Source organism: Anas platyrhynchos, chromosome 15 (genome assembly GCF_047663525.1).
Source record: "Anas platyrhynchos isolate ZD024472 breed Pekin duck chromosome 15, IASCAAS_PekinDuck_T2T, whole genome shotgun sequence".
NCBI lineage: Eukaryota > Metazoa > Chordata > Aves > Anseriformes > Anatidae > Anas > Anas platyrhynchos.
The window spans coordinates 7,417,396-7,423,410 of NC_092601.1; the positions used below are offsets into that span (position 1 = coordinate 7,417,396).

General features: G+C 68.6%; 1 long non-coding RNA gene and 1 other non-coding gene across 2 annotated transcripts; one reads left to right on the forward strand and one right to left on the reverse strand.

Annotated features, from left to right (window-relative positions):
• Nucleotides 1–266: 266 nt before the first annotated feature.
• Nucleotides 267–337, reverse strand: TRNAG-CCC (transfer RNA glycine (anticodon CCC)). Its single transcript has one exon. It is a non-coding gene; the product is annotated as a tRNA-Gly (tRNA).
• Nucleotides 338–1,651: 1,314 nt separating this feature from the next.
• MCRIP2 (MAPK regulated corepressor interacting protein 2) lies at nucleotides 1,652–5,650 on the forward strand. The gene is made up of 5 exons (XR_003500651.3): nucleotides 1,652–1,811; nucleotides 1,955–2,033; nucleotides 4,578–4,705; nucleotides 4,782–4,883; nucleotides 5,183–5,650. It is a non-coding gene; the product is annotated as an MAPK regulated corepressor interacting protein 2 (long non-coding RNA).
• Nucleotides 5,651–6,015: the final 365 nt, after the last annotated feature.

Genomic DNA, 6,015 nt, shown 5'->3' on the forward strand with positions numbered 1-6,015 from the left:
CACGGCACGCTGGGGAGTGTAGTCGCAGGGCACGGGACTACAGCTCCCAGCCCGCCCCGCTGCTGCCACCCTCCTTCCTCCTCCACCCCCCCAAAAAAAATAAAAAAATAAAAAAATAAAATAAATAAAAAAATAAACGACAGCCGCCCTCGCCGCCGTCCCGGCCCCGGGACGTGGCAAAAAAAAGGCCGAGGTTTTACGTTAAAAGGTGAAAAGGGAATTTCGTCGAGATTGAAGAAAAATAAAAGATAAGGAAAAAAACATTCTGCGCCGCCCGGGAATCGAACCCGGGTCGCAAGAATGGGAATCTTGCATGATACCACTACACCAGCGGCGCCGCTGGTTGCAAAACCCAGCCCGGTCCCTTTTGACTCCATCCCGGCCCCGTTTTCCCCCCCCTGCAGCGACCCCCGACGGCCCCCAACGACCCCCGACGGCTGCGGTGCCCCCGCCGAAGCCCGGGGTGCTGCGGGGCTCCGGGCCTGTGCGTGGCAAAGCGTGGGGAGGCCTCGTGCACACAGGTGTCCTCGGCCATCTGCTGCTGTCTCGGGTGGGGAAACTGAGGCACGACCCCCCCCCGGGTGGCAGGATGGGAACACCGAGGTCCCCCCGGGCTGCAGGGTCACAGTCACGTTAACCAGGGCCTGCTGTGTGAGGTATCCCCGAGGGGTTGGGGGAGCTCCGGGGGGCTGCTGGCTGCACCCCCGTGGGCCACCCAGGGGTGCCCAGCACCCTGCAGGATCCGGCCCTGCTCATCCCCACCGCACAAGTGGCACGGGAGGGCTGTGCAGGCCCCACAGCAAGGCTGGGGCATCCTCACCACCCCGAGTGTTGTCCCACAGCCTCTCCCCAAAGCCCCCAACGCTGCCCAGGGCAGGTGACACCACCCAGACATGGGGGCCACCCCCAGCCCCACGCCTCCCCCCATGCGTTCTGGCCCGCAGACCTCGTGCACCTTCCCCGTCCAAAGGTCACCTCGGCACGGGGACGGGGCCGCAGCCACCCAGCCCCTCGTCCTGTGCTGTGGGGTGGCCCCATGGGGTGGAGTGTTGGGGGGCACACTGCTCCTACCCAGCTCGGGGACCTCGGGGCTCAGTGCTGGGGCAGCACCCAGGGGTGTTCCCGAGCCCTGTGCAGGTTTGGGGGCACAGAGTGCCAGGAGCGAGGTGCTGCCCCCACCCAGACCCAGGGCACCTCACTGTCCCCAAATGCAGAGGGACAGGGGGTGGTGGCACCTCTGCGGCCCAGGACACGCGGTGCCAGCCGCAGCGCTCGGCCGTGCCCTGGCACCTCGCGCTGTCCCCTGCGTGTCCCCTGCGCGTCCCAGCCGCCGCTCCTCCTTGTCCCCTGCGCCTGCCATGTGTCCTCCCAGGGGTCCCGCGCGTGTCCCCCGGGTGTCCCCCGGGTGTCCCCCGGGTGTCGCACGAGTGACTCCTGCGCCCTCCCCGCCCCTGCGCTCCACGTGCGCCCTGCGCCCTCCACGCGCCCGGGGCCACCGCGGCCCCCACGCGCCCCACGCGCGCCCCGCTCCCCGCGTGGGGGACACCTCGCAGCTCCCCCCCCACCCCCCCGAGCCCCGACCTCCCACGGCCACCCCCCAACCCCCCCCCTCCCCACGGCCCCGCGCTCTGCGAACCGCCCCCTTGGAGGGGGCGGTCCCGGTTAAAGGCCCCGGGGGGGCGCCGAGCGCACTCGGCCGGCAGGAGCGGCGGGGCCGTGCCGGGCCGGGCCGGGCCGTGCCGTCGGGGGGGGCCGCAGGATGTACACGCTGACACGCGGCCCCAGCAAGCTGGCCACGCAGCGCCGCACAGGTAGCGGGGACCGGGGAGGTTGGGGGGGGACACGGAGCAAACGGAAAAGGCGGAGGCGGAGGGAAGGGGGGGGGGCCGAGCGGCGGTGCCGGTGCCCCCCCGGCTCCTCGCCGCCCGGCTCTGACGGCCGCTGCCGCCCGCAGGTCCGACACAGCAGCCGGTGGAGAGCAAGGTGGGCGAGCCGCGGGGCCGGCTGCAGCCCGGTGCCTGGCCCCCCGCCAGGTGAGCCCCTCGGAGCGCCGTGACCTTGGGGAAAGGTGACCGCGGCCGTGCGGCGCCGGGACGGGACGCCACGGGGAGGGAGGGGGGGGCGGGACGGGGCACGGAGCCCCCCGGCAAGGGAGGGAGCGTGGAGGGTGAGGGGGGGAGCGGAGCGCGCCGGGGAGGGGGGTCCCGGTTGGGGGCTGCCCCCCGGGGGGCTGCTGGGGCTGAGCGCCGCGGGGAGGGGGCGCGGAGCCTCGCCGCCCCCCCGGGCAGCGCTAAGTGCGAGGTCGATCCCTCAAAGCCCGGGGGGGCCGGGCTGCGAGCTCCCCCCCGCAGGGAGCTGGGAGCCCCCCGCGGCCGGCCCCGGCGGAGTTGTGCAAGCGGCGGGGAGGGCCGGGCAGGGAGCGGGGCTCAATCGGTGCCCGCTGCGCCTCCAGCAGCCCGGCAGGGCCCCGCTGCGGTGGGTTACGGCCCCCCCGGGCTGTGCTCGGCCCCCCCGGGCTGTGCTCGGCCCCCCCAGGCTCTGCGAGCAAGGGGCTCCCCCCGGCTCCCTGCGTTTTGCCGGCTGCGCAAGGCAGCTCCTGCAGCCCGGGTCTGCTCCCTGCCCTCGCCACCTGTCCCTTTCCCTCCCCAAGGAAGGGGAAAAAAACCTTTGGGATGGGCTCCCAGCTCTCAGCAGGGGCTGGGGGAAGGGGGTTAAGCGGCTGGAGGGGGGAGATAACCTCCCTGAAGGAGGGCACTGCTGCTGCAGCAGGCGTGGGGCTGGGGAGCTGGGGCGAGCCCCGGGGCTGGCTGTAGCGGGAGGAGGCGATGCTGCTTTCTCCCCTTTTCCTCCATCTTCAAGAAATGCCTAAGAAAAGCTTCACCTCCAGCTTGCTTTCTTGCCTGTCATCTCATAAATTAACTGCTTGAACCGCTCTCCCTCCTCAGGGCAGGCCGCCTGCTCACGCTCCCCGCTTCCCGCAGCAGGTGCTCGAACGTGCTGGGTGCCCTGGGGCTGTGTGGGGCTGGGGCTGGGGCTGCGGGGCTTTGGGGGAGCCTCCCCCTGCCCCATGCCTTGGGGCAGCTCCCGCAGGCTGCAGGGGCACGGGCAGGGGCTGCCTGCTCCAGCTCTGCTGCTCTGCAAAGTATTTTTTCCAAACCCCCCCCCCCCCCCCCCACGTGCTCTGGGGCCTTTCAGACTTTGTCCCGTGAGAAGCGTGACCGCTGCGAACGTGTCCTGCCCCAGAGCTGCTCAAGGGCAGCCCAAATACTGAACCTTGGCGTGCAGCACGCTGCCGAGCCTCGCTCCAGCTCCTCAGTTTGGGTCTGGCTGCCTTCGCAGGGTTTCCAGATGGGTTCGAGTGTCCTGCTCCGGGCAGGAGGGGTGCCAGGTCGCGGGGAGCCCGCTCTGGTCCCAGTTCCCAGACCTCTGTCCCAGTTCCCCCAGTGCCCCGTGGATGTGCTGCTGGAGCTGGGCACCCCGCTGCTGCAGCAGGAGGAGCGGGGCCGCTCCAGCGAGCTCGGCATCACGAGTTCAGATGTTTGCCTGTGCTCGGAGCACTTCCCACTGCCCAAACAACATCTCACTTCCATTTTCCTCGTGTTTCAGCAATTCCTCTTGGGCAGCAAATTTCCTTTGTGCCAGGGCGGGAGGGGGCAGCTCTTGCTTTTGCTGTCAGCTCCCCTCCGGTGCTTGCAGGCGCAGTTCCCCTGGGGCTTTCCCCCACCCGTGGTGCCCTTCACCCTCCCAGCTCCTCTCGTGCTGGGTGACCTTTCCTTGCCGCCTGTTGCATCAGTTTTAACGCTTCCCAAGGTTTGCAGTCCAAGGCTGCCTGGCCGGGCACGTGGCTGTGCGCTACCCTCATTTAATGCCTCCGTGCCTCGGTTTCCCCTCGCCGTGTGGTGGAGGTGTTTGTCCTGAAGCACTCCAGGCTTTGCAGAGCTGCAGCAGCTGGCGGGTTCCTGGTGCCACACACTCGTGTGTCCCCCCCCGTGTCCCCTGCATGGCTGTGAGGGGCTGTGTGTGCCTCCCTGCACGGCGGGGGGGTGAGCAGCACGCCGTGCACCCTGGCACACTTTTCCCCGTTACTTTTGTGCCCAGCCTGCTTCCCTGTGCCCCCAGCCTAGCGAGCGTGCCGTCACCCTGCAGCAACCCTTCTGCCTTCACCGGGGGCACAGCCAAAACCTGAAAAGCAAAATGTCCCTGCTGGGCCCGGGGACCTGCCCGTGGGCACTGCCACCTGCCTCGGGGCCACCCGCGGCCTTCTTGCACCTTCAGGCCCAGGCTGGAGCAGGGGGGAGAAGGAATCGCTGAGCGCTGCCTTTTGGACCTGGGTGCCCACCCTGTCTGTCTGTCTGTCCGTCCTGCCCCTCCGTGCTGTGGGGCGATGGGGAGGGGACGGCACAGAGCCGTGGTGGCCCTGCCGCGTGGCCGTGTCCCCGCTGTCCCCTGGCAGCCCTGTTGGCCAGGCTGGAGGCTGGGGCTGGCTGCGTGTGCATCGCTTCCACGAGCTCCTGCGGCACCCGTCCAGCACCAGCTCCTCCTCCTCCTCCTCCTCAATCCTCGCCTTGCCCCCGCAGCCCGCTCCCGAAACTCGTCTTCAACAGAGTGAACGGCAAGCGGCCCCAGGTGCTGCTGCCACACACCGCAGGGCCCGAGGAGTGCTACACGGCGGCCCACGAGGAGAACGTCCGCTTCGTCTACGAAGGTGCGGGGGGCTCTGGGGGGGCCCCGTGGGGTGCTGGCTGCGGGCCCGGGCCTCACCCGCTGCCCTCTGTCCCCAGCCTGGCAGGAGGTCGAGCAGCAGCTGGACGACAGCCAGAGAGGGGAGAGCGCCCGCGGGCCCGTGCAGTACGTAGAGAAAACCCCGGACCCCAGCCTGAAATGTGAGTGAGGGTTGGGGTTGTGGGGGGGTCCCACAGGCCCTGCTGGAGGCTCAGCCTCGCTGCTGCCTTGTCTCAGAGCGGTGCCTCCTCCAGCCACCAAAGGGGGGCCGATGCCATGTAGAGAGCCCCCGGTCCTGTCCTGGGGACCCCATAGCCCCAGCCTGGGAGGGGGCTCCGGGGAGGGGGGATCTCCGTGGTGTTTTTCCCAGCCACAGGGAATGCACACTGGTGGGAACACGCTGTGCTCTGCTGCCTTCTCCAGCTGCCCTCCTATGCTCTCTCCCTCCCCTCTCTTTCAGACTTTGTTCCCATCGACCTGGAGGAGTGGTGGGCAAAACAATTTTTGGCCAAAATCTGAACCGTATCATAAAAGGGAAGAAAGTTTTTTTTTCTTTCTTTTTTTTTTTAAAAAAAAAAAAAAAGCTAAGAGCCTCTCTGGTCACACCCTGGACTCGGTGGTATTTAGGAACACCTTTTTACAAGATGTCAGCGACCCCGTGACCCCCCTCTGCCAGCCCCCCGAGGACGGCGGGACCGGACCACAGCCATGCCCGGCCACGCGCCCGCTCCCTGCGCAGGGCGGAGGAGCCGCGAGCGGCCCCGGCCGGGATTCCTCAAGTGCCACTTCTGAGACGTCTGCGGCTCCGGCAGCCCCCCCGGGACACTGCGGTGCCGTGCTGGGGCCAGGCAGGAGCAGCCTCTCCCCCCCCCGGAGGACAGCAGGTGGCTGTAGCAGGACTGCCAGACAATAAAGCGCTCAAACTGCCCGTGGCGAGGCGCTTGCGGCATGGCCGGGGAGGATTTGCTCGGGGGAGCGGCTGAGGCTGAGCTGGGGCAGCCCGCCCTGGCTTCCTCTAGGCCCTCCTCGGAGCTGCCTCCTGCTTCTTCCACCCCACACAGGCCGAGGGAGGCTGCGCTGTGGGGGCACCTTTGGGGTGGGGGGTGTCAGAACCGCGCTGTGCATCGTCTCTCCAGCACACGGGGGTAAAGCAGCAGGGAGAAGGGGGCGAGGGCCAGCACCGTCCTGCAGGGGAAGGGATGGGGGACACTTCCCCCAGAGGGGTGCTTGCAGCCCCAGCAGTGAGTGCAGAGCCCCACAGCCCACCACCAGCCCCCAGTTCCCTTCCTTTCC